This window comes from Hordeum vulgare, chromosome 7H, assembly GCF_904849725.1.
Source record: "Hordeum vulgare subsp. vulgare chromosome 7H, MorexV3_pseudomolecules_assembly, whole genome shotgun sequence".
NCBI lineage: Eukaryota > Viridiplantae > Streptophyta > Magnoliopsida > Poales > Poaceae > Hordeum > Hordeum vulgare.
This window is the reverse complement of record NC_058524.1, coordinates 396129743-396154392: the sequence shown is the minus strand read 5'-3', so window position 1 is coordinate 396154392 and position 24650 is coordinate 396129743. Positions and strand designations below refer to the sequence as shown.

At 42.9% G+C, this 24650-nt stretch overlaps 1 pseudogene; it reads right to left on the bottom strand.

The window, feature by feature from the left end:
• Nucleotides 1-1033: 1033 nt before the first annotated feature.
• LOC123407446 lies at nt 1034-22470 on the bottom strand (annotated as a pseudogene).
• Between the last annotated feature and the right edge of the window lie 2180 nt (nt 22471-24650).

Sequence of the window (24650 nt, the reverse complement as noted above, 5' to 3'; positions counted from 1 at the left end):
AAGGCAATCGACAGGGCCGACATTAGAGAAATCAAATGCAAGAACAGGATATTCACGTGGAGGAGCAAGAGGGGAGATCCCACACTGTGCAGCACCGACAAAGTTTTTTGCAACATTGCCTCAGAATATATGCACCCCAACTTCATGCTTATGGCGGAGTCAACATCCTTCTCCGATCACTCCTGTCAGGCAAGCCGGGTTCAGATTCAAGATTTTTTGTCCAAGATTCCCACACTTTGAGAAAACAGTCCAACATGCGTGGGAAAGACGAGTGTGGCACAATTTCCCATTCATCAGAGTAAATAGGAAGATGGACATGATGGCTAATGATCTTAAAATCTGGAGTAGAACTTTTTTGGAGGGGCCATGTTACAATTCCACGATGCAAATGAGGTGATCCTTAGGTTGGACATGATGTAGGAGTCTTGGAGGCTGACACAAGAAGAAACCAGTTAAGAAAATTGATAAAAATGAAAGTTCTGTGCTTGGCCATGATTGAGAGAGCTCGGAGGAGACATGCATCCATAATAACATGGCTCCAAGACGGGGGCGCAAACCCAAAGTTCTTCCACGCAAAGATCCGGGCTCGGAGAACAAACAATTGCATCCACACTAGTGTAGAAAAGACTAGTTATGGCGTGGCAAAAAGGGCTTTGCTAGCATGGTAGCCTGACGCCACCAATATGGCGCCATTGCTAAAAAATAATGGTGGCGTTGGGTCCCATGTTAGTGGTATTCTACGTGTTGAAGGCGTGCCACATGGACAACGCCACCACTATAGTTGCTCACCTAGCGACGTGCAATGTACAATGCATGTCAGGAACATTTCATGTAGCTAGTTTTATTTCTCACAAATTGTACTATAGCTAGACTAATAGAACAATTCATTTGAGTTAATAATAAGTGCCAATCTCACAAGTAGTACTAGAGATAGGTAGTTATTTAATAAACGACAATCCTCACAAACACGAGCAAACTAACATAGTTAATAAGGAGTTCATCTCACATTGATGGCCCGGCCACAAACATACTTTTAAAGGAGGTCGATGACGATCATCATCCTCATGTCATGGTGTTGGGTGTTCCTGATACTGACTAAGACGACCTGTCCAACCCAAAGATTCTTGCTAGCAAGGAAGTTGCTCCACCCAGCCGCATTGAAGATGGTGCGACCGTCTGTGTCCATTATGTAAGGACAGGTGGTGATGGAGCCCCTTGTGACAAGGTGTAGTCCAGCAATGCCTGCTTCATGCGGCTCGATGCCATAGCTCACACATAGCTGATACGTCTCCAACGTATCTATAATTTTTGATTGTTCCATGCTATTATATTATCTGTTTTGGATGTTTTATATGCATTAATATGATGTTTTATATTATTTTTGGGACTAACCTATTAATCTAGAGCCTAGTGCCAGTTTCTATTTTTTCCAAGTTTTTGAATATTGCAGATAAGGAATATTAAACGGAGTCCAAATGGAACAAAATCTCCGGAAAGATTTTTCTTGGACCAGAAGACACCCAAGAGACTTGGAATAGGGGGCAAGGCACTTGCGAGGAGTCCACAAGCCTGCAGGGCGCACCCTCGGGGGGTGGTCGCGCCCCCTGGCTTGTGGGTCCCCTACAGGCCTCCTAACCCTATTCTTTGGCCTATAAATTCCCAAGTATTCCCGTATCGCCAAAAAGAGCCACGAAAATACTTTTACACTGTCAGAAGCCTCTTTTCCCGAGAGATCCAATCTGGGAGCCTTTTCCGGTAATTTGCTGGAGGGGCAGTTGATCACGGAGGGCATTGATAACCCACAAGTGTAGGGGATCGCAACAGTTTTCGAGGGTAGAGTATTCAACCCAAATTTATTGATTCGATACAAAGGGAAGAGAAAGAATATTCTCAAGTATTAGCAGCTGAGTTTGTCAATTTCAACCACACCTGAAAGATTAGTGTCTGCAAGCAATGTATCAGTAGCAAAGTAGTATGATAGCAATGGTGCCAGAAACAGATCTGTTGACGACAGACTATTCCTAACTGTTGTATCAATGGAGCCAGTAAATAGCACGTGGACAGGGAACTATTCTTCCCTGGCTACGGCTCCAGAGAAGTCTTGCAACAAGTAGCAGCAAAGTAACATCAGTAGTGACAGCAGTAGCAACAGCAGTAGTAACAGTAGAGTAACAGCAGTAGTGAAAGCAGTAGCAGCAAAGTAACGTAGCAAGGACGAGTAGTAAAAGACTCGTAGGCAGGGGATCGGTGATGGATCAGTATGCCGGATGTGATTCATCATGTAACAGCTATAACACGGAGAGATATGTAACTAGCTCCCGTTCGTCAATCTAATGTAGGCATGTATTCCGTATGTAGTCATACGTGCTTAGGGAAAAGAACTTGCATGCCATCTATTGTCCATCCCTCCCGTGGCACCGGGGTCCTAATGGAAATTACGGGATATTAAGGTTCTCCTTTTAATAAAGAACCGGACCAACGCATTAACACGTGGTGAATACATGAACTCCTCATACTATGATCATCTCCGGGAGTGGTTCTGGCTATTGTCACTCCGGGGTTGTCGGGTCATAACACATAGTAGGTGACTATAACTTGCAAGATAGGATCTAAAACACACATATATTGGCGACAACATAATAGGTTCAGATCTGAAATCATGGCACACGGGCCCTAGTGATAAGCATTAAGCATGGCAAAGTAGTAGCAACATCAATCTCAGAACATAGTGGATACTAGGGATCAATCCCCGTCAAAACTAACTCGATTACATGATAGATCTCATCTACCTCATCACCGTCGAGCAAGCCTACGATGAGATTACTCACGAACGGTGAAGAGCATCATGGAATTGTCGGTGGAGGAAGGTTGATGATGACGATGGCAACGATTTCCCCTCTCCGATGCCCGGAACGGACTCCAGATCTACCCTCCAGATGAAGAACACGAGGTGGCGGCGCCTCTGTATCGTAAAACGCGATGAATCCTTCTCCCTGATTTTTTCCGGGTGAGACGGAATATATAGAGCTGAGTTTGGGGGCGGTGGTGCCACGTGGGACCCACAAGCCCTCACGACGCGACCTAGGGGGGTGGCCGCGGCCCAGGGGCTTGTGGCCCACTAGCACCCCCCCTCCGGTGGATCTTTGCGCATGTATTTTTCTTTTATTCCAGAAAAATTCTCTATAAATCTTCAGGAAATTCCGAGAACTTTTATGTCTGCACAAAAACAACACCATGGCAATTCTGCTGAAAACAACGTTAGTCTGGGTTAGTTCAATTCAAATCATGCAAATTGGAGTCCAAAACAAGGGCAAAAGAGTTCAGAAAGTAGATACGACGGAGACGTATCAACTCCCCCAAGCTTAAATCCTTGCTTGTCCTCAAGCAATTCAGTTGACAAACTGAAAGGGACAAAAGAAAAACTTTGACGAACTCTGTTTGATCTTGTTGTTGCAACTATGTCTAACTCATAACTAGAATTTTAGCAAGATCACACGCTAACCACATAAGAAAATGACATCTAGGTCTCACGGTAAACTCATATCAATGGCATAATCATCTAGCGAGCAAATAATAAAAAGTCTCAAACGTCAACACTTCACTCAAAACAATCATTAAGCAATACGAACAGATGGTATCTCACTAGCTCTTTCTGAGACCGCAAAATATAAATGCAGAGCACTGATGACCCACAAGTATAGGGGATCAATCGTAATCCTTTCGATAAGTAAGAGTGTCGAACCCAACGAGGAGCAGAAGGATCTGACAAGTGGTTTTCAACAAGGAAATATCTGCAAGCACTGAAATTGTCGGTAACAAGTGATTGTGTGGTGAGATGATTCGTAGCAAGCAACAAGTAACAAAAGTAGCAACGGTGCAGCAAAGTGGCCCAATCCCTTTTGTAGCAAGGGACAAGCCTGGACAAAGTCTTATAGGAGGAAAAACGCTCCCGAGGACACACGGGAATTTCTGTCATGCTAGTTTTCATCATGTTCATATGATTCGCGTTCGTTACTTTGATAGTTTGATATGTGGGTGGACTGACGCTTTGGTACTGCCCTTACTTGGACAAGCATCCCACTTATTATTAACCCCTCTCGCAAGCATCTGCAACTATGAAAGAAGAATTAAGACAAAGTCTAACCATAGCATTAAACTAGTGGATCCAAATCAGCCCCTTACAAAGCAACACATAAACTAGGGTTTAAGCTTCTGTCACTCTAGCAACCCATCATCTACTTACTACTTCCCAATGCCTTCCTCTAGGCCCAAATAATGGTGAAGTGTTATGTAGTCGACGTTCACATAATACCACCAGGGGAAAACAACATACAACATATCAAATTACCGAACGAATACCAAATTCACATGACTACTATTAGCATGACTTTTCCCATGTCCTCAGGAACAAAAGTAACTACTCACAAAGCATAATCATATTCATGACCAGAGAGGTAATGAGTAGCATCAAGGATCTGAACATAAACTATTCCACCAAATAATCCAACTAGCATCAACTACAAAGAGTAATCAACACTACTAGCAACCTTACAAATACCAATCGGAGTCGCGAGATGAAGATTGGTTACAAGTGATGAACTAGGGTTTGGAGATGAGATGCTTCCGATGAAGATGTTGATGGTGACGAGTCCCCTCTGATGAGAGGAGTGTTGTTGATGACGATGGCGATGATTTCTCCCTTCGGAAGGGAAGTTTCCCCGGCAGGATCGTCCAGCCGGAGCTCTAGATTGGTTCTGCTCAAGTTCCGCCTCGTGGCGGCGGCGAAACCATGAAAAAGCTCCTCCCTGATTTTTCCTAGATGAAACCCTTCATATAGCAAAAGAGGGTGGCAAGTGGGCCAGCAGGGTGCCCACAAGCCCCCATGGCGCGGCATGGGGGGTGGCCGCGCCGTGCAGAGTTGTGGCCACCCCCTGGCGCCCCTCTGTCACTTCTTCGGCCGAGTATTTTTGATAAATCGGGAAAAAAATCCTTGTTGATTTTTACAGCGTTTGGAGTTGCGCAGAATAGGTATCTCAACTTTGCTCCACTTTCAGGCTAGAATTCCAGTTGCCGGTATTCTCCCTCTTCATGTAAACCTTGCAAAATAAGTGAGAAAAGGCATAAGAATTGTACCGTGAAGTGAAATTACAGCCCAAGAAGCGATAAATATCAACATGAAAACATGATGCAAAATGGACGTATCAACTCCCCCAAGCTTAGACCTCGCTTGTCCTCAAGAGAAAGCCTAGCTCAATAAGTATGTCCACATGTTTAGGGAGAGAGGTGTCGACAAAACAAGATATGAACATGCATGCATCCTGATCAAGCTCAGAACAGCAATACCAACATATAATATCTCATGCTAAAGTGAAGCATGGATCAAGAACCTTACCGACAAGTAACAACCGATAGCCTTTAGTCATTGAAGCAATTGCAATTTATCACAACATCAGAAAGATTCAAATAAGAGCTTGTAAAGAAAATCCACATACTCAATCATTCTTTAGTTCTCTACAATTGCTACAACTCACATGGTACTCATGAGATCAAAGTTTCAGCTGGACAAAGAGAAAGATAGGGGCTTACAGTTTTGCCTCCTAACTGCTTACCTCAAGGGTAATGTCAACAATAATAATTCATGAATACTTAACTCCAAGTTGACATATGAATATAGATCTTTCCCAAGCATATGACGTTAGCCAAGATAAAGGCGAGATAAGGAATTGGTGAGGATCACCATGACTCTTTCAAGGGCAAAAAGTAAAGGTACAAGATAGTCCCTTCGCAGAGGGAAGCAGAGGTTGTCATGCGCTTTTGAGGTTTGGATGCGTGTCCTCTTAGTGCGGAGGAACGTCACTTTATATTGCCCCGTGTGATAAAGAACTTTATTATGCAGTCTGTCGCTTTTATGTCTTCCTCATCACAGGTTCGTATAAAGCTTATTTTCCGCACACTAATAGATCATACATATTAGAGAGCAATTTTTATTGCTTGCACCGATGACAACTTACTTGAGGGATCTTATTCAATCCATAGGTAGGTATGGTGGACACTCATGGCAAAACTGGTTTGAAGGTTTATGGACGCACAAGTAGTATCTCTACTTGGTGCGGGAGGTTTTGGCTAATATGAGGTGGAAGCAATCGTCACATGCTAATGGATCTCTAATCATATAACATTGTTCAGAGCCAAGCAAACACAATTCATTGCGTTGTCTTCCTTGTCCAACATCTACTTCTAGGCATGCAATAGTTTAGTGAGTGTTCACAATCATAGATTGTGCCAGAGATGATATATTTATATGTGAAGCTCTATTTCTTTATCACTTCCTATTAATTGCAACAATGACCAAGGTCTATGTTTGCCTACCCTCAACAAGTTTCAATCCTCGTTCTTTTTATATGTGAAGCCATCACTTCCCATAAGATCATTACATGATCTTTCATGCTTTTGTTCTATTCTCACTCTTTTGATCATGGCAGAGGAAAAGCCCTTCAACTAAGACACTCTTTATTATATGGCTCACGAGCTCGAATACATCGAGGGTGACACAAGGCAAAACTAAAGACTAAAACACTAAGACTTTTAAACTACTAGAGAAAGAGAAAGCTGAAAAGGAAAACTAAAACAAAGGTAAAGGCAAAAGATGTGATGGTGATACGATACCGGGGCAACTCCCCCAAGCTTGGCACAAGCCAAGGGGATTGCCCATACCAATGTTTAGTTGTCTTCCTTTGGTGGTGATGGTGGAGGAGTTGTTGCAACATGGGCTTGATCCTCCGTCTTCCAAGGCATAGGTGCTCCATCATGGAAAGATGAACGAGTCTCCGGAATTCTCAAATCTGCAGCCAACCGTATTGATTTAAGTCTATACTCATACTCACAGTTTTGGTTCTGCAGGTCATAGATCTGGGCCTGGAGTTGATCAATCCTGTCATAGAGCTTGGAGAGGTGCTTCCCAATGTCATTGGCATCAATCCTGTGCTTGTTGGTGAACTCCGTGATCATCATGTGGTTGGCGTTGAGTCCACGCTCCACCATCCCTTGGCACTTGAAGACTTGTTGCTCCATTGCTTCGAGCCTCGTCTCCACGCTTCCGGTCTTCTTAGGCCCCTCAACATCACGGATGTGCAACATCCCCTCACGCATCTCGATAGATTGAGGGTGTTGCAGCACTCCCGTGAGGTAGGGATTGATGACCTTCTCGAAGATCTTGTCCTTCAGAGCTTTTGGGGAAGTCATGGCGATCTAGATCTACAACAGAAAAAGGCTCGAAACAAAAAACATAGGAAATCTGCGTGATGCAGGGGTCAGACCAAATGGGAGTATATATAATGATTTTTTCCAGACCAGAAGGAGTACCCCAGACGAAAACGGAGTCCGGGAGGCGCACAAGGTGGCCACAAGCCCTCACGGCGCGGCAAGGGGGTGGGCCCGCGCCGTGCAGGCTTGTCGCCTCCTCGCGCACTTTCCGGACTACTTCCAATTTTTGTATTTTTTCAAATATTCCAAAACGGAGAATTTCCTACTCGAAAAGTTTGGGACTCCGTTTAATTACCGAAACACATACCTCTTCGTTTTCGGAGTCTGAAACAGGCTGATAAATAACCCTTAGGTATTCTTCCGAAGTTATGGTATTGATGATATTGCTTTCAACATTTATGGGAGTACCTGAGATATAATGCTTGATTCTTTGCCCATTTACCACTCTCGGACAATTACCTTCCGTCTTGTTGATCTTGATAGCACCAGAACGATATACTTCCTCAACAACATAGGTACCTTCCCATTTAGAGAGAAGCTTGACTGCAAATAATCTTAAACGAGAGTTATATAGAAAGACATAATCACCTACATTGAACGCTTTTGTATCCTCTTATCATGCCACCTCTTAACCTTCTCTTTGAACAGCTTGGCATTCTCGTATGCCTGAGTTCTGCATTCATTAAGCGAGCTAATGTCAAATAACCTCTTCTCACCGGCAAGTTTGAAATCAAAGTTGAGCTCTTTGATTGCCCAATAAGTTTTATGCTCTAGCTCAAGAGGTAAATGACATGCTTTACCATACACCATTTTGTACGGAGACATGCCCATGGGATTCTTATAGGCAGTTCTATAAGCCCACAGTGCATCATCGAGCTTCTTAGACCAATTCTTTCTAGACCTGTTGACAGTCTTTTGCAGAATTAGTTTAATCTCTCTATTGCTTAGCTCTACTTGACCACTGGACTGAGGGTGATAGGGAGACACAATTCTATGGTTGACATCGTACTTAGTAAGCGTTTTACGGAAAGCACCATGAATGAAATGTGAACCATCGTCGGTCATTAGATATCTAGGGACTCCAAATCTAGGGAAGATAACTTCTTTCAGCATCCTGGTAGAGGTGTTGTGATCAGCACTACTAGTGGGGATAGCTTCTACCCACTTAGTGACGTAATCAACAGCAACTAGGATATGAGTATACCCGTTGGATTTTGGAAAAGGTCCCATATAATCAAAGCCCAGACATCAAATGGTTCAATGACAAGTGAATAGTTCATAGGCATTTCCTGACGTTTAATAATATTACCTACTCTTTGACATTCGTCACAAGACAAGACAAACTTACGGGCATCCTTAAAGAGAGTGGGCCAATAGAAACCTGATTGCAATACCTTGTGTGTAGTTCTATGTCCTGCGTGGTGTCCTCCGTAGGCCTCGGAGTGACACTTCTGTAGGATTTGTCCCTGTTCATGTTCAGGTACACAACGTCTAATAACACCATCTACTCCTTCCTTATAAAGGTGAGGATCATCCCAAAAGTAGTGTCTCAAGTCAAAGAAGAATTTATTCTTTTGCTGGTACGTGAAACTAGGTGGTATGTATTTGGCAACGATATAGTTTGCATAATCAGCATACCACGGTGCACTACGTGAAGCATTGATGACATTGAGTTGCTCATCAGGAAAGCTATCATCAATAGGTTGTGGGTCATCAAGAACGTTCTCCAACCTAGACAAGTTATCTGCTACTGGGTTATCAGCACCCTTTCTATCAACAACGTGCAAATCAAATTCTTGTAGCAAGAGAACCCATCTAATAAGTCTAGGTTTAGTGTCCTTCTCCATGAGGTACTTGATAGCACCATGATCAGTGTGAATAGTGACTTTGGAATCAACTATGTAAGACCTGAACTTTTCACATGAAAAGACGACTGCTAGAAATTCCTTTTCCGTAGTAGCATAGTTTCTCTCGGCACTGTCTAGAGTTTTACTAGCGTAGTGAATAGCATTCAACTTCTTATCGACTCTTTGCCCTAGAACAAGACCAACAGCATAATCACTAGCATCACACATGATTTCAAAAGGTAAGTTCCAATCAGGTGGTTGAACAATAGGTGAAGTTATCAAAGCCCTCTTAAGTATTTTGAAGGCTTCCTCACAATCATCGTAAAAAACAAAAGGAATATCCTTTTGCAAGAGATTGGTAAGAGGCCTAGAAATCTTAGAGAAGTCTTTAATGAACCTTCTATAGAAACCAGCATGACCAAGGAAACTTCTTATACCTTTAATATGTGTGGGGTATGGCATTTTCTCGATTGCATCAACCTTAGCCTTATCGACTTCAATACCTCTTTCAGAAATTTTATGTCCTAAGACGATGCCTTCATTAACCATAAAGTGGCACTTCTCCCAATTCAAGACAAGATTGGTGTCTTTACATCTCTGCAAGACTCAATCAAGGTCGCTGAGGCAATCCTCAAAGGAAGACCCGTAAACAGAAAAGTCATCCACGAAAACCTCGACAATCTTCTCACAAAAGTCAGAGAATATAGCCATGATACATCTTTGAAAGGTGGCAGGTGCATTACATAAGCCAAAAGGCATACTTCTATAGGCAAAGGTACCGAAAGGGCAGGTGAAAGTGGTTTTCTCCTGATCAGATTGTGCAACTGGTATTTGGGAGAAACCAGAATAACCGTCTAGAAAGCAGAAGTGTGTGTGTTTGGACAGCGTTTCTAGCACTTTGTCAATAAAAGGCAGAGGGTAATGATCTTTCCTAGTGGCTTTATTCAGTTTCCTGAAATTGATCACCATCCTATAGCCAGTAATAATCCTCTGTGGGATCAATTCATCCTTATCATTAGGGACAACGGTAATGCCTCCCTTCTTAGGAACGCAATACACCGGACTCACCCAATCGCTATGAGCAACAGGATAGATAATACCCGCTTCCAGGAGCTTTAGTATTTCTTTTCTTACTACTTCTTTCATCTTAGGATTCAATCTCCTTTGATGATCAGCAACTGGTTTGAAATCAGGATCGGTTTTGATCTTGTGCTGGCATAGAGTGGGACTAATGCCCTTAAGATCATCAAGAGTATATCCAATAGCAGCACGGTGCTTCCTCAGAGTTTTTAGTAACTTCTTTTCTTCATGATCTGAGAGGCTAGCACTAATAATGACAGGATATCTCGCTTTTTCATCAAGATAGGCATACTTAAGAGTATCAGGCAACTGTTTAAGCTCGAAAACAGGATCACCCTTTGGTGGAGGTGGATCCCCAAGCAGTTCAACAGGCAAGTTATTCTTAAGGATAGGATATTGTTCTAAGACAACTCTATCTATTTCATCCCTTTCATCCATATGCATATCATTTTCATGCTCAAGCAAGTATTGCTCTAAGGGATCAGTAGGAGGCACGGAAATAGAAGCTAAGTCAATAGTTTCATCCCTACTAGGCAACTCCTTTTCATGAGGTTGTCTACCAAACTTGGAGAAATTTAACTCATGTGACACACCTTCAAAGCCAACAGTGACAGTTTGCTTCTCACAATCAATATGAGCATTGACAGTATTGAGGAAGGGTCTGCCAAATATGATGGGACAAAAGCTATCTTGTGCAGTAGCAAGACCGAGGAAATCAGCAGGATACTTCGTTTTACCACACAAGACTTCAACATCCCTAACATTTCCCACAGGGCAAATAGTATCTCTATTGGCAAGCTGAATAGTGGCATCAATAGGTTCTATCTCAACAGGTGCAATCTCGTCTTTGATTTCATCGTATAAGGATTGAGGTATCGCACTAACACTAGCACCCACGTCACATAAACCATGATAACAATGATCTCCTATCTTAACAGAAACCAGAGGCATGCCAACAACAGGCCTATGTTTGTCTCTAACGTGAGGTTTAGCAATTCTAGCAGCATCTTCACAGAAGTGAATATTATGTCCCTCAACTTCTTCAGACAGAAGATCTTTGATAATAGCAATGCTAGGTTCAACTCTAGTTTGCTCAGGGGGTGTAGGTGTTCTAGTGTAGCCTCTACGTATGACAGTTGAAGCTTTGGAATGATCCTTTATCCTAACAGGGAAAGGTGGTTTCTCAATGTAAGCACCGGGAACCACATGATCATTATAGGCAATGGCTTTCTCTTCAACTGGAGTGGGTTTAACTACATTGACTTCTAAAGGAGGATGATATTTAAACCACTTCTCTTTGGGGAGATCAATATGAGCAGCAAAATATTCACACAATGAAGCTACTATCTCACAGTCAAGTCCATACTTAGCGCTAAAGTCACAAAAAGTATTTGTCTCAACAAAGGATTTAATGCAATCAAAAGTGAAACTCATACCTGACTCCTTTCCTTCTTCTAGCTCCCAATCTTCAGAGTTGCGTTTAATTCTCTCCAATAAATTCCATTTGAAGTCAATATCTCCCTTTATAAAAGAACCGGTACAAGAACTCTCAAGCATGGTGCGATCATCATGAGAAAGCCGAGCATAGAAGTTCTGAATGATAATTTCTCTCGAGAGCTCATGATTGGGGCATGAATATAGCATTTGTTTAAGCCTCCCCCAAGCTTGAGCGATGCTTTCTCTGTCATGAGGCCAAAAAATATAAATATAATTCCGATCACGATGTACTAAATGCATAGGATAAAACCTTTGAGGAAATTCCAATTTCAACCGATTGTAGTCCCATGATCCAGTATCATCACATAGCCTATACCATGTCAACACCTTATCCTTCAAAGATAAAGGAAAGACCTTCCTCTTGACCTCATCCTCGGGCACACCTACAAGCTTAGATAAACCACAAACCTCATCTACATAGATTAGAGGCAAGTCTGGATGTGATGTTCCATCTCCTCTAAAAGGATTAGCCAGCAGTTTCTCAAGCATACCCAAAGGAAATTCAAAGAAAATATTTTCAGTAGGTGAAGAAGGTTGAGGAGAAACTCTTTGTGCTTCCGTTCGAGGTGAAGATACCCCGAACAATCCCCTCAAAGGATTAGTATCCATAGTGACAAGTGACAATAAATTTCAGCACACTATATGAATGTTTCCTTACCAAGTTCCACTTACCAAAGGCACTTCACTCCCTGACAACGGCGCCAGAAAAGAGTCTTGATGACCCACAAGTATAGGGATCAATCGTAGTCCTTTCTATAAGTAAGAGTGTCGAACCCAACGAGGAGCAGAATGATCTGACAAGTGATTTTCAGCAAGGAAATATCTGCAAGCACTGAAATTGTCAGTAACAAGTGATTGTGTGGTGAGATGATTCGTAGCAAGCAACAAGTAACAAAAGTAGCAACGGTGCAGCAAAGTGGCCCAATCCCTTTTGTAGCAAGGGACAAGCCTGGACAAAGTCTTATAGGAGGAAAAACGCTCCCGAGGACACACGGGAATTTCTGTCATGCTAGTTTTCATCATGTTCATATGATTAGCGTTCGTTACTTTGATAGTTTGATATGTGGGTGGACCGGCGCTTGGGTACTGCCTTTACTTGGACAAGCATCCCACTTATGATTAACCCCTCTCGCAAGCATCCGCAACTACGAAAGAAGAATCAAGGCAAAGTCTAACCATAGCATTAAACTAGTGGATCCAAATCAGCCCCTTACGAAGCAACGCATAAACTAGGGTTTAAGCTTCTGTCACTCTAGCAACTCATCATCTACTTACTACTTCCCAATGCCTTCCTCTAGGCCCAAATAATGGTGAAGTGTTATGTAGTCGACGTTCACATAACATCACTAGAGGAAAAACAACATACAACATATCAAATTACCGAACGAATACCAAATTCACATGACTACTATTAGGATGACTTATCCCATGTCCTCTGGAACAAAAGTAACTACTCACAAAGCATAATCATATTCATGACCAGAGAGGTAATGAGTAGCATCAAGGATCTTAATATAAACTCTTCCACCAAATAATCCAACTAGCATCAACTACAAAGAGTAATCAACACTACTAGCAACCTTACAAGTACCAATCGGAGTCGCGAGACGGAGATTGGTTACAAGTGATGAACTAGGGTTTGGAGATGAGATGGTGTTGATGAAGATGTTGTTGGTGACGAGTCCCCTCCGATGAGAGGAGTGTTGGTGATGACGATGGCGATGATTTCCCCCTCCGGGAGGGAAGTTTCCCCGGCAGGATCGTCCTGCCGGAGCTCTAGATTGGTTCTGCTCAAGTTCCGCCTCGTGGCGGCAGCGAAACCACGGAAAAGCTCATCCCTGTTTTTTTCCTGGACGAAACCCTTCATATAGCAAAAGAGGGGGGCAAGTTGGCCAGCAGGGTGCCCACAAGCCCCCATGGCGCGACCTCGGGGGGGGGGGGGGGGGGTGGCTGCGCCGTGCAGGCTTGTGGCCACCCCCTGGCGCCCCTGTGGCACTTCTTCGGCCCAGTATTTTTGATAAACCGGGAAAAAAATCCTCGTTGATTTTTACGGCGTTTGGAGTTGCGCAGAATAGGTATCTCAACTTTGCTCCACTTTCAGGCCAGAATTCCAGTTGCCGGTATTCTCCCTCTTCATGTAAACCTTGCAAAATAAGAGAGAAAATGCATAAGAATTGTACCGTGAAGTGAAATAACAGCCTAAGAAGCGATAAATATCAACATGAAAACATGATGCAAAATGGACGTATCAAGCACCTTCAAAGACCAAGGGCTGACTAAACATTGTAATTCAAGGCAATGAAGATCCAGTCATAGTCATACTCAACACAGTTAAAAGCAAAGCATAAAAATGACAGAGGTGCTCTCTAATTGGTGCTTTTGTAAGAGGAGGATGACTCAACAGGAACATAAATAGACAGGCCCTTCGCAGAGGGAAGCATTGATTTGCAGAGGTGCCAGAGCTCAAGCTTTGAAAACAGAGAAATAATTTTGGGTGGCATGCTTTCATTGTTAATGCAATGAGTAAGAGTTCTCAACATCTTCCATGCTACACATGCTATAGGCGGTTCCCAAACAGAAAAGTAAAGTTTTGACTCCCCCACCACCAATCAATCACACTCCACGGCTAGCCGAATCCTCGGGTACCGTCCATACCAACATCAATCCTGGGGGAGTTTTGTTTGCAATTATCTTTTCGATTTGAGCATGGAACTGGGAATTCCAATTACCAGCCCCTTTCCCGTGAATGATAGTGAATAAACACATATCGAGGATAACACGCCTAGCATGGAAGATACCAATAGCCCCCTGTGACCACATGAGCGGTTCGGGCATGCAAAACAGATTATATCTTGAAGGTTTAGAGAGTGGCACATGCAAATTTACTTGGAACGGCAGGTAGATACCGCATATAGGTAGGTATGGTGGACTCAGATGGAACAATTTTGGGTTTATGGAGGTGGATGCACAAGCAGTATTCCCTCTTAGTACAAGTGAAGGCTAGCAAAAGACTGGGAAGCGACCAACTAGAGAGCGACAACAGTCATCAAAATGCATTGAGATTAACTAACATTGAATGCAAGCATGAGTAGGACATAAATCAGCATGAACATGAATATCATAGAGGCTATGTTGATTTTGTTTCAACTACATGCGTGAACATGCGCCAAGTCAAGCCACTTGAAACATTCAAAGGAGGATACCATCCTATCGTACTACAACACAGTCATCTCAAAATTCATGTGGGCATCCAAGACAAACCATTATAAGCTCCTAGCTAAGTAAGCATGGCATAAGCAACTATGATCTCTAAGTTGTCATTGCAAACATGTTTCCCTCACAACAAAGCTGAATCAGGCATGATGAGCTAGTCATATTTACAAAAACAAAATAGATCGAGTTCATACCAGCTTTTCCAGGCTCAGTTACTTCATCATATATCGTCATTATTGTCTTTCACTTGCACGACCGAATGATGTGAACAATAATAAGCGTGCTCGTGCATTGGACTAAAGCTAGAATCTGCAGGCAAACACAAAGGAGAAGACAAAGTAATATGGCTCTTTGACAGCTAAACAGGTATGCATGCGAGAGCAGCTAAACATTGTAACCAATATCTTCTACCTTGACCCAGAGAAAAAGAAAACTATTTACACGGGAAAGCTCCCAATAAGCAAAAGAAGAAAACGAAAATATTTTTGGGTTTTCTGAAACTAGACAGACACACGAAAAGAAAACGAGAAAAATAAAATAAACTAGCATGGATGATACAGTGGAAAAGTGTGAACACCTGCTAACAAAGTGAGAGCATAAGCAAGAATGTAAAGCCGGTGAGAACACGTACTCCCCAAAGCTTAGGCTTTTGGCCTAAGTTGGTCTACTCCCAAGGAGGGAAATAACCAGCTCCGGGGTACTCCGGAGTGTACTGAGGGTGCCACTGATGTGTGAGATGTGGAATGTTTTTTGTGGAGGTAGGAGAACCAGATGAGAGCAAGAATGAGTGGTGGGGGTGCCTGTGGGCCCCACAAGCCTGGGTGGCGCGGCCAGGGGGGTGCCCGCGCCGTCAGGGCTTGTGGCCCACTGGTGCAGCCCCCAGACAAGCTCTTTGTCTCATAATTTTTAAAAAGTTCCAGAAAAAATCATACTTGATTTTCAGGACGTTCGGAGAAGTTTTATTTTCGGGGTACTTTTCTACCGGACGCTAAAACAGAAAACAGGGAAAACTAAACTAAACCTATAATTTTTCTTCTAAGCAACCGAAGGTGAAAGCTTGGAAGAGAGGTTCATGACTCCCCGATTCATCCATCTCATGGTCATCGAAAGAAATCCGTCAATGAGGTTGATCAAGTCTCCTCGACAAACCTTTTCGAATTGCGGAAGAGAAAGGAGAATTTTCGAATAGTCACTAGGTCACCTCAATGGGGATGTGTATCTCGCCAACAAGCAAATCATACCTCATCTTGACACGAGGAATAGGGCATTCAAAGCTCCGAATAAGTATCGATGAAGTTTTTTCGATAGCATTGATGCAATGTACTCGATATTGTTTCTTCGGAAAGTGCACCGTATGCTCATTACCGTTGACATGAAAAGTGACATTGCCTTTGTTGCAATCTATAACAGCCCCTGCAGTGTTTAAAAAGGGTCTCCCGAGGATGACCGCCATGGCATCGTCCTCAGGAATATCCAAGATAACAAAGTCTATTAAGATAGTGACGTTGGCAACCAGAACAGGCACATCCTCGCAAATGCCGATAGGGAAAGTAGTTGATTTGTCGGCCATTTGCAGAGAGATTTCAGTGTGTGTCAACTTATCCAGTTCAAGTCTACGATAAAGAGAGAGAAGCATAACACTAACACCGGCTCCAAGGTCGCATAACGCAATTCTAACGTAGTTACCTTTAATGGAGCAAGGTATAGTGGGCACACCGGGATCACCTAGTTTCTTAGGAGTTCCACCCTTGAAGGTATAATTAGCAAGCATGGTGGAAATTTCAACCTCAGGTATCCTCCTCTTATTAGTCACAATATCTTTCATATACTTAGCATACGGAGACTCTTGAGCATATCTGTCAAACGCATTTGCAGAAAGACAGGTCTGATCATTTCAACAAATCGCTCAAAATCATCATCATCCTTTTTCTTGGACGGTTTGGGAGGAAAGGGCATAGGTTTCTGAACCCATGGTTCCCTTTCTTTACCATGCTTCCTAGCAGTGAAGTCATTCTTATCGTACCTTCTATTCTTAGGCTGTGGGTTATCAAGATCAACTGGTTCAATCTCCACATCCTTATCATTCTAGGTTGAGCATCAACATGAACATCACTATTGATATCATCATTAGGCTCATGTTCATCACGAGATTGTGTTTCAGCATCAGAGACAGAGGCATCGTTTGGACTCTCAGGTGTAGTAGCAACAGGGTTGCTTGTGTGCAGGTTCCTATCATCTTTCTTCTTCTTTCTTGGATGACTAGGTGCATCAGTGCTAACTCCTTGAGAATCTTGTTCAGTTCTCTTCGGATGACCCTCAGGATACAAAGGTTCCTGGGTCATTCTACCGCCTCTAGTAACGACTCTGACAGAATTGTCATTCAACTCGTTGAGCAAATCATTCTGAGCTTTAAGTACTTGTTCTACTTGAGTAGTAACCATAGAGGTATGTATACTCAGGAGCTTAAGATCATTGACATTTTTGTCCACACAAGAACTTAAATGACTAAGCATACGAGCATTCTGTTCCAACTGTCTGCCAACATAATCATTGAAGCTTTGTTGTTTGGCAACAGAGTTATCAAATTCATCCAAGCATAGGCTAGTAGGTTTATCAAAAGGAATATCACTCTCATCAAACCTACACAGAGAATTTACTTCTACTACCTATATCGGGTTATCAAGACCATGTATCTCTTCGATAGGTGGTAGATTTTTGACATCTTCAGATTTAATGCCTTTCTCTTGCATAGATTTCTTGGCTTCTTGCATATCTTTAGGACTGAGGAATGGAATACCTCTTTTCTTCGGAGTTGTCTTAGGAGGTGGTTCGGGAATAGTCCAAGCATTCTCATTGCACAAGATGTTATTCAGTAGAATCTCAACTTGTTCTACAGTTCGTTCCCTAAAAACACAACTGGCACAACTATCTAGGTGGTCTTTGGAAGCATCGGTAAGTCCATTATAGAAGATATCAAGTATTTCATTCTTCTCAAGAGGGTGATCAGGCAAAGCATTCAGTAGCTGGATGAGCCTCCCCCAAGCTTGTGGGAGACTCTCTTCCTTAGCTTGAGCAAAGTTGTATATTTCCTGCAAGGCAGCTTGCTTCTTATGGGCAGGGAAATATTTTTCAGAGAAGTAGTAGTCCATATCCTGGGGGCTACGCACACAACCAGGAGCAAGAGAAGTGAACCAAGTCTTAGCATCATCCTTTAGCAAGAAAGGAAACAGCTTGAGGATATAGTAGTGGCGGATCTTTTCCTCACTAGTGAATAGGGTGGCCATATCATGCAGTTTGGTAAGATGGGCTACAACCGTTTCAGACTCATAACCGTGAAAAGGATCAGATTCAACAAGAGTGATTAACTCAGGGTCGACAGAGAATTCATAATCCTTATCGGTCACAAAGATAGGCGAAGTAGCAAACTTCGGGTCGTATTTCATCCTAGCGTTCAAAGATTATTCTTTCCACTTGCGAAGTAGTTTCTCAACATCGTAGCTATCCTTACACGCAAGAAAATCCTCAGCTATCTCTCCCTCCATAACATAGCGTTCAGGCATAACAGGCAATTCAGGCATAGTAGCAGGTTCTACTTCAATAGTATCAGCAGTTTCAGAATTATCATCACGTCTAGCAGCAACTCTAGCAAGTTGAGCATCAAGGAATGCACCTAGTGGCAAAACCGTATCAGGCATAGCATCATCAGGCATAGTATCAAGCATAGCATCATCAGGCATAGTATCAAGCATAGCATCATCAGGCATAGTATCAAGCATAGCATCATTAGGCATAGTATCAAGCATAGCATCATCAAGCACACGCGACATATCAAGATTTCTAGCAGGAGGTGATGTCGCAAACTTACTCAAAACTGAAGGTGAATCAAGTGCAGATCTAGATGGCAGTTCCTTACCTCTCCTCGTAGTGGAAGGCAAATTTTAGTTCTTGGATCTTTCGGATTCCTCATAGTGATCAGCAGACGTCAATCCCAAGTGACTCAGAGAATATAGCTGTGCTTCCCCGGCAACGGCGCCAGAAAATAGTCTTGATAACCCACAAGTGTAGGGGATCGCAACAGTTTTCGAGGGTAGAGTATTCAACCCAAATTTATTGATTCGACACAAAGGGAAGCGAAAGAATATTCTCAAGTATTAGCAGCTGAGTTTCAATTTCAACCACACCTGAAAGATTAGTGTCTGCAAGCAAAGTATTAGTAGCAAAGTGGTATGATGGCAACGGTGCCAGAAACAGATCTTTTGACGGCAGACTATTCCTAACTGTTGTATCAATGGCGCTAGTAAATAGCACGTGGACAGGTAACGGTTCTTCGCTGGCAACGGCTCCAGAAAAGTCTTGCAACAAGTAGAAGCAAAGTAACAGCAGTAGCAGCAGCAGTAATAACAGTAGAGTAACAGCAGTAGCGACACCAGTAGCAGCAAAGTAACGTAGCAAGGACCAGCAGTAAAAGACTCGTAGGCAGTGGATCGGTGATGGATGAGTATGCCGGATGTGATTCATCATGTAACAACTATAACACGGAGAGATATGTAACTAGCTCCCATTCGTCAATCTAATGTAGGCATGTATTCTGTATGTAGTCATATGTGCTTAGGGAAAAGAACTTGCATCACATCTATTGTCCATCCCTCCCATGGCAGCGGGGTCCTAATGGAAACTATGGGATATTAAGGTTCTCCTTTTAATAAAGAACCGGACCAACGCATTAACACGTGGTGAATACATGAACTCCTCATACTATGGTCATTTCGGGAGTGGTTCCGGCAAGTGTCACTCCGGCATTGCCGGGTCATAACACATAGTAGGTGACTACAACTTGCAAGATAGGATCTAAAACACACATATATTGGCGACAACATAATAGATTAAGATCTGAAATCATGGCACTCGGGCCCTAGTGACCAGCATTAAGCATGGCAAAGTAGTAGCAACATCAATCTCAGAACATAGTGGATACTAGGGATCAACCCCCGTCGAAACTAACTCGATTACATGATAGATCTCATCCACCTCATCACCGTCTAGCAAACCTACGATGTGATTACTCACGAACGGTGAAGAGCATCATGGAATTGTCGATGGAGGAAGGTTGATGATGACGATGGCGACGATTTTCCCTCTCCGGAGCCCGGAACGGACTCCAGATCTACCCTGCAGATGAAGAACAGGAGGTGGCGGCGCCTCCATATCGTAAAACGCGATGAATCCTTCTCCCTGATTTTTTCCGGGCGAGACGGAATATATAGAGCTGAGTTTGGAGGCGATGGTGCCACATGGGCCCCACAAGCCCTCACGGCGCGACCTAGGGGGTGGCTGCGGCCCAGGGGCTTGTGGCCCACTGGCACACCCCCTCCGGTGGATCTTTGCGCAGCTATTTTTCTTTTATTCCAGAAAAATTCTCCATAAATTTTCAGGACATTCCGAGAACTTTTATTTCTGCACAAAAACAACACCATGGCAATCCTGCTGAAAACATTGTTAGTCCGGGTTAGTTCCATTTAAATAATGCAAATTAGAGTCCAAAACAAGGGCAAAAGAGTTTGGAAAAGTAGATACGACGGAGACGTATCAGGCATCTACATCAACTCCATTGCTCGCCCGATGACGTGTGACTAGTTCACCACAGACCTACGGGTCCATAACTAGTAGCTAGATAGCTTCTTCTCTCTCTTTGATCTTCAATACCATGTTCTTCATGATCTTCATGGAGATCTATCGGATTTAATACTCTTTTGCGGTGTGTTTGTCGAGATCCGATGAATTGTGAGTTTATGTTCAGATTATCTATGAATATTATTTGAGTCTCTTCTGAATTCTTATATGCATGATTTCATATATTTGCAAGTCTCTTCGAATTATTGGTTTGGTTCGTCCAACTACATTGGTAATTCTTGCAATGGGAGAAGTACTTAGTTTTGGGTTCAATCTTGTGGTGTCCTCACCCAGTGACACTAGGGGTAGCGAGGTACATATTCTATTGTTGCCATCAAGGGTAAAAAGATGGGGTTTTAATCATATTGCTTGAGTTTATCCCTCTACATCATGTTATCTTACTTAATGTGTTACTTTGTTCTTCATGAACTTAATACTCTAGATGTAGGAAGGAGTCGGTCGATGTGTGGAGTAATAATAGTAGATGCAGGATCGTTTCAGCCTACTTGATACGGATGTGATGCCTATATGCATAATCATTGCCTTAGATATCTTCAGAATTATTTGCTTTTCTATCAATTGCTCTACAGTAATTTGTTCACCCACCGTATTATTTTCCTTTATGAGAGAAGCCTCTAGTGAAACCTATGGCCCCCGGGTCTATTTTCCATATTATATTTTCAGATCTATAAACCAGAAATACTACAAATACTTTGCCGCAATTTATTTAATTTTGATTTCGAAATCTTTTATATCTATCTCTATCTGATCTCATCCTTGCAAATAACTCTGAAGGGATCGACAAACCCTTCATAGCGTTGGCTGCAAGAGTTTGATTGTTTGTGTAGGTACTACTATTGGGGCCTTGCTTGTTCCTCCTTCTGGATTGATACCTTGGTTCTCAACAACCGAGGGAAATACTTATCTACTTTGCTGCATCACCCTTTCCTCTTCAAGGGAAAACCAACGCAAGCTCAAGAGGTAGCAATGGCCTCTTATGTAATTTCTAAAAAAACAAATATGATAAATGACCATGTAACATTACTACACTATAAGCGTATCATCACATTAATATACTAAGCATATCACATTACTACACTATAAGCATGTTAGCACATTAATTACTACACTAAGCATATCATCACATTAATATAATAAGCATATGACACTACTACACTATAAGCATAATATCACATTAATTACTACACTAAGCATATCATCAAATTCTACACTACGCATATCATCAAATTCTACACTAAGCATGTCATCACATTACTACACTATAATCAATATATCACATTACTAAAGCATATCGCGTAACTACACTAAGCATATCATCACATTAATGTACTAAGCATATCACATTACTACACTATAAGCATATTATCACATTAATTAAGCATATCATCAAATTCTACACTAAGCCTATCAGCAAATTATACACTAAGCATAACATCACATTACTACACTATAATCAATATATCACATTATTACACTAAGCACATCACAACATACTACACAAAGCAATCCATGGAACTAATATAGTATCATCAAATTACTACACTAAGTAACATACCATGATATGACGGGTAACACTCGTATGTGTCAGGCGGGTCATGAATGGCATCCCGACATAGGCATCACGTGGCAGAAGTTTTTCCAAAAGGTTGTCTGTTTCATCCTCACTCAGCCTCACCATTCTTTGGGCATAGAGTGCTTCATCAAGTGGGTCATCACCTTCTTACTCTGAGTTGAGATAGATAACAACGAGCCTTGGAGTTTCTCTTGTGAAGGAGAAGCTAATCAATTCACCCCTAGTGAGATGCGTGCGGGCGATGAAACGGTCCCATTCATCTCCTCCAATCTGGGTTATGTTCCGTCCCTTATTGACCTCCATAGTGTAACCCCCGCTGAGGGAGTCATGGATTTTGGGGTCCTCGTGCGGCCGGTTAGTCAATATCGGGTGGGCCACTTGGGCCGCACTTCAGAAGACTAGGCCTTATGATGACCTATACTCTGGAAGGAATATCCCGAAGATTGGCATGTACTTCAAGCTTAGAAAGACTAGGTCGGCTCATCTGTTCTCGATTATAGTCGTTAACTTGTAAATCCTAGGGTCCATGGTGTCTATATAAACCAGGGACCCCTATCCGTCTAGAGGAGCCTGAATCATCTAGGGTTTAGCGTATATGATATTGAGGTAGATCTTCTCTGTAATCATATTCATTTATACAATCAAGCAGGACATTGGGTATTACCTTCATACGAGGGCCCGAACCTGGGTAAACCGTTGTCTCCCCCTTCTTCCTACAACCCATCGATCCAATGTCCACATTTCGGAAACCCCTACCCGAGATCTGCTGGTTTTGACACCGACATTGGTGCTTTCATTGAGAGTTCCGCTATTGGATCACCGAGAAGATCGATGGCTCGCTTAATCGTCATCGACAGAATTAGCAATAGACACATCTTTGTCCCCAGATAGGTTCTCTCGTTCGGCACCATTACTCTGCGTGTAGGCCCTACCGACCGTCTCGGCCGGATCGGAGGTTTCATCCCCGATCAGCAAAGGAGGTCAGGGAGTTCGAATTCCCAACTCATCTGCGGACCGATCTGGTTCCCGCAATAATCCCGGCTTCAGCCGATGAGATCAAAAACCTCGAAGCCTTAACTTCGGATCACGCGTCTGTTGCGTAGCATCGCATGTGAAACAAAAAATTTCTTATGCAAACCAAGATCAATATATGGAGACTAACATCCACAAGAGGGGGAGTGTATCTACACACCCTTGTAGATTGCTAAGTGGAAGCGTATATAACACGATTGATGTAGTCGAACGTCTTCGAGATCCAAATCGCAATCCGTCCCGCGATCCAAATCACAATACGCCTAGCGCTACCAAAACCGCGAACACAGGAGAAAACGATCTAGGGAGAGAGAGGGGCGCCAAGGGCTTCGTGTGTCCTCTTGGGGCGGCCCCCTCCCCTCTATATATAGGTGGAGGGGCATGGGGAACAACTCCTCCAAGCCCTAGGGCGCAGCCAAGGGGAGGAGGTGGAATCCTAATCCCCTTCCTTCCCATCCATATAAAAGTGGACTTTTCACCTTTCCCAACTGCATGGGCCTTGAGGGACTTGTGCGCTTGGCCCAATAAGGCCAAAATGTCTCCCCTCAGCCCATGCAAACCGGTGGACTTCTGAACTCCTTTGGAAGTTTCCAGAACCTTCAAGAAGCTTCCCGGTACAATACTGGAAAAAGCCGAAACTTTTTCCGTAGCCAAAATATGACTTCCCATATATAAATCTTTACCTCCAGACCATTGTGGAGCTCCTCGTGACGTCCTAGATCTTATCCGGGACGCCGAACAACCTTGGGTCACCAACATACAGAACTCAACTATATCGAAATGTCATCGAACCTTAAGTGTATAGACCCTGCGGGTTCGAGAACTATGCAGACGTGACCTGAGATACTCTCTGACCAATAAAAAATAGCAGGACCTGGATGCCCATATTGGCTTCTACATATTCTACGAATATCTTTATCGGTCGAACCACGATGTCAAGGATTCAATCAATCCCGTATACTATTCCCTTTGTCCATCGGTATGTTACTTGCCCGAGATTCCATCGTCGGTATCTCCGTACCTAGTTCAATATCATTACCTGCAAGTCTCTTTACTCGTTCCGTAATACAAGATCATGTGACTAACGCCTTAGTCACATTGCTTGCAAGCTCATTGTCATGTTGTATTACCGAGTGGGCCCTAGAGATACCTCTCCATCATACGGATTGACAAATCCGAGTATCGATTCAAGCCAACCCAACAGACAGCTTTGGAGATACCTGTAGAGCACCTTTATAGACACCCAGTTATGTTGTGACATTTGACACACACAAGGTACTCCTCCGATGCCCAGAAGTTGCATGATCTCATGGTCATAGAAACACATACTTGACATGAAGAAAACAGTAGCAATAAACTGACACGATCACATGCTACGTTCATAGTTTGGGTCTTGTCCATCACATCATTCTCCTAATGATCTGATCTCGTTATCAAATGACAACTTATGTCTA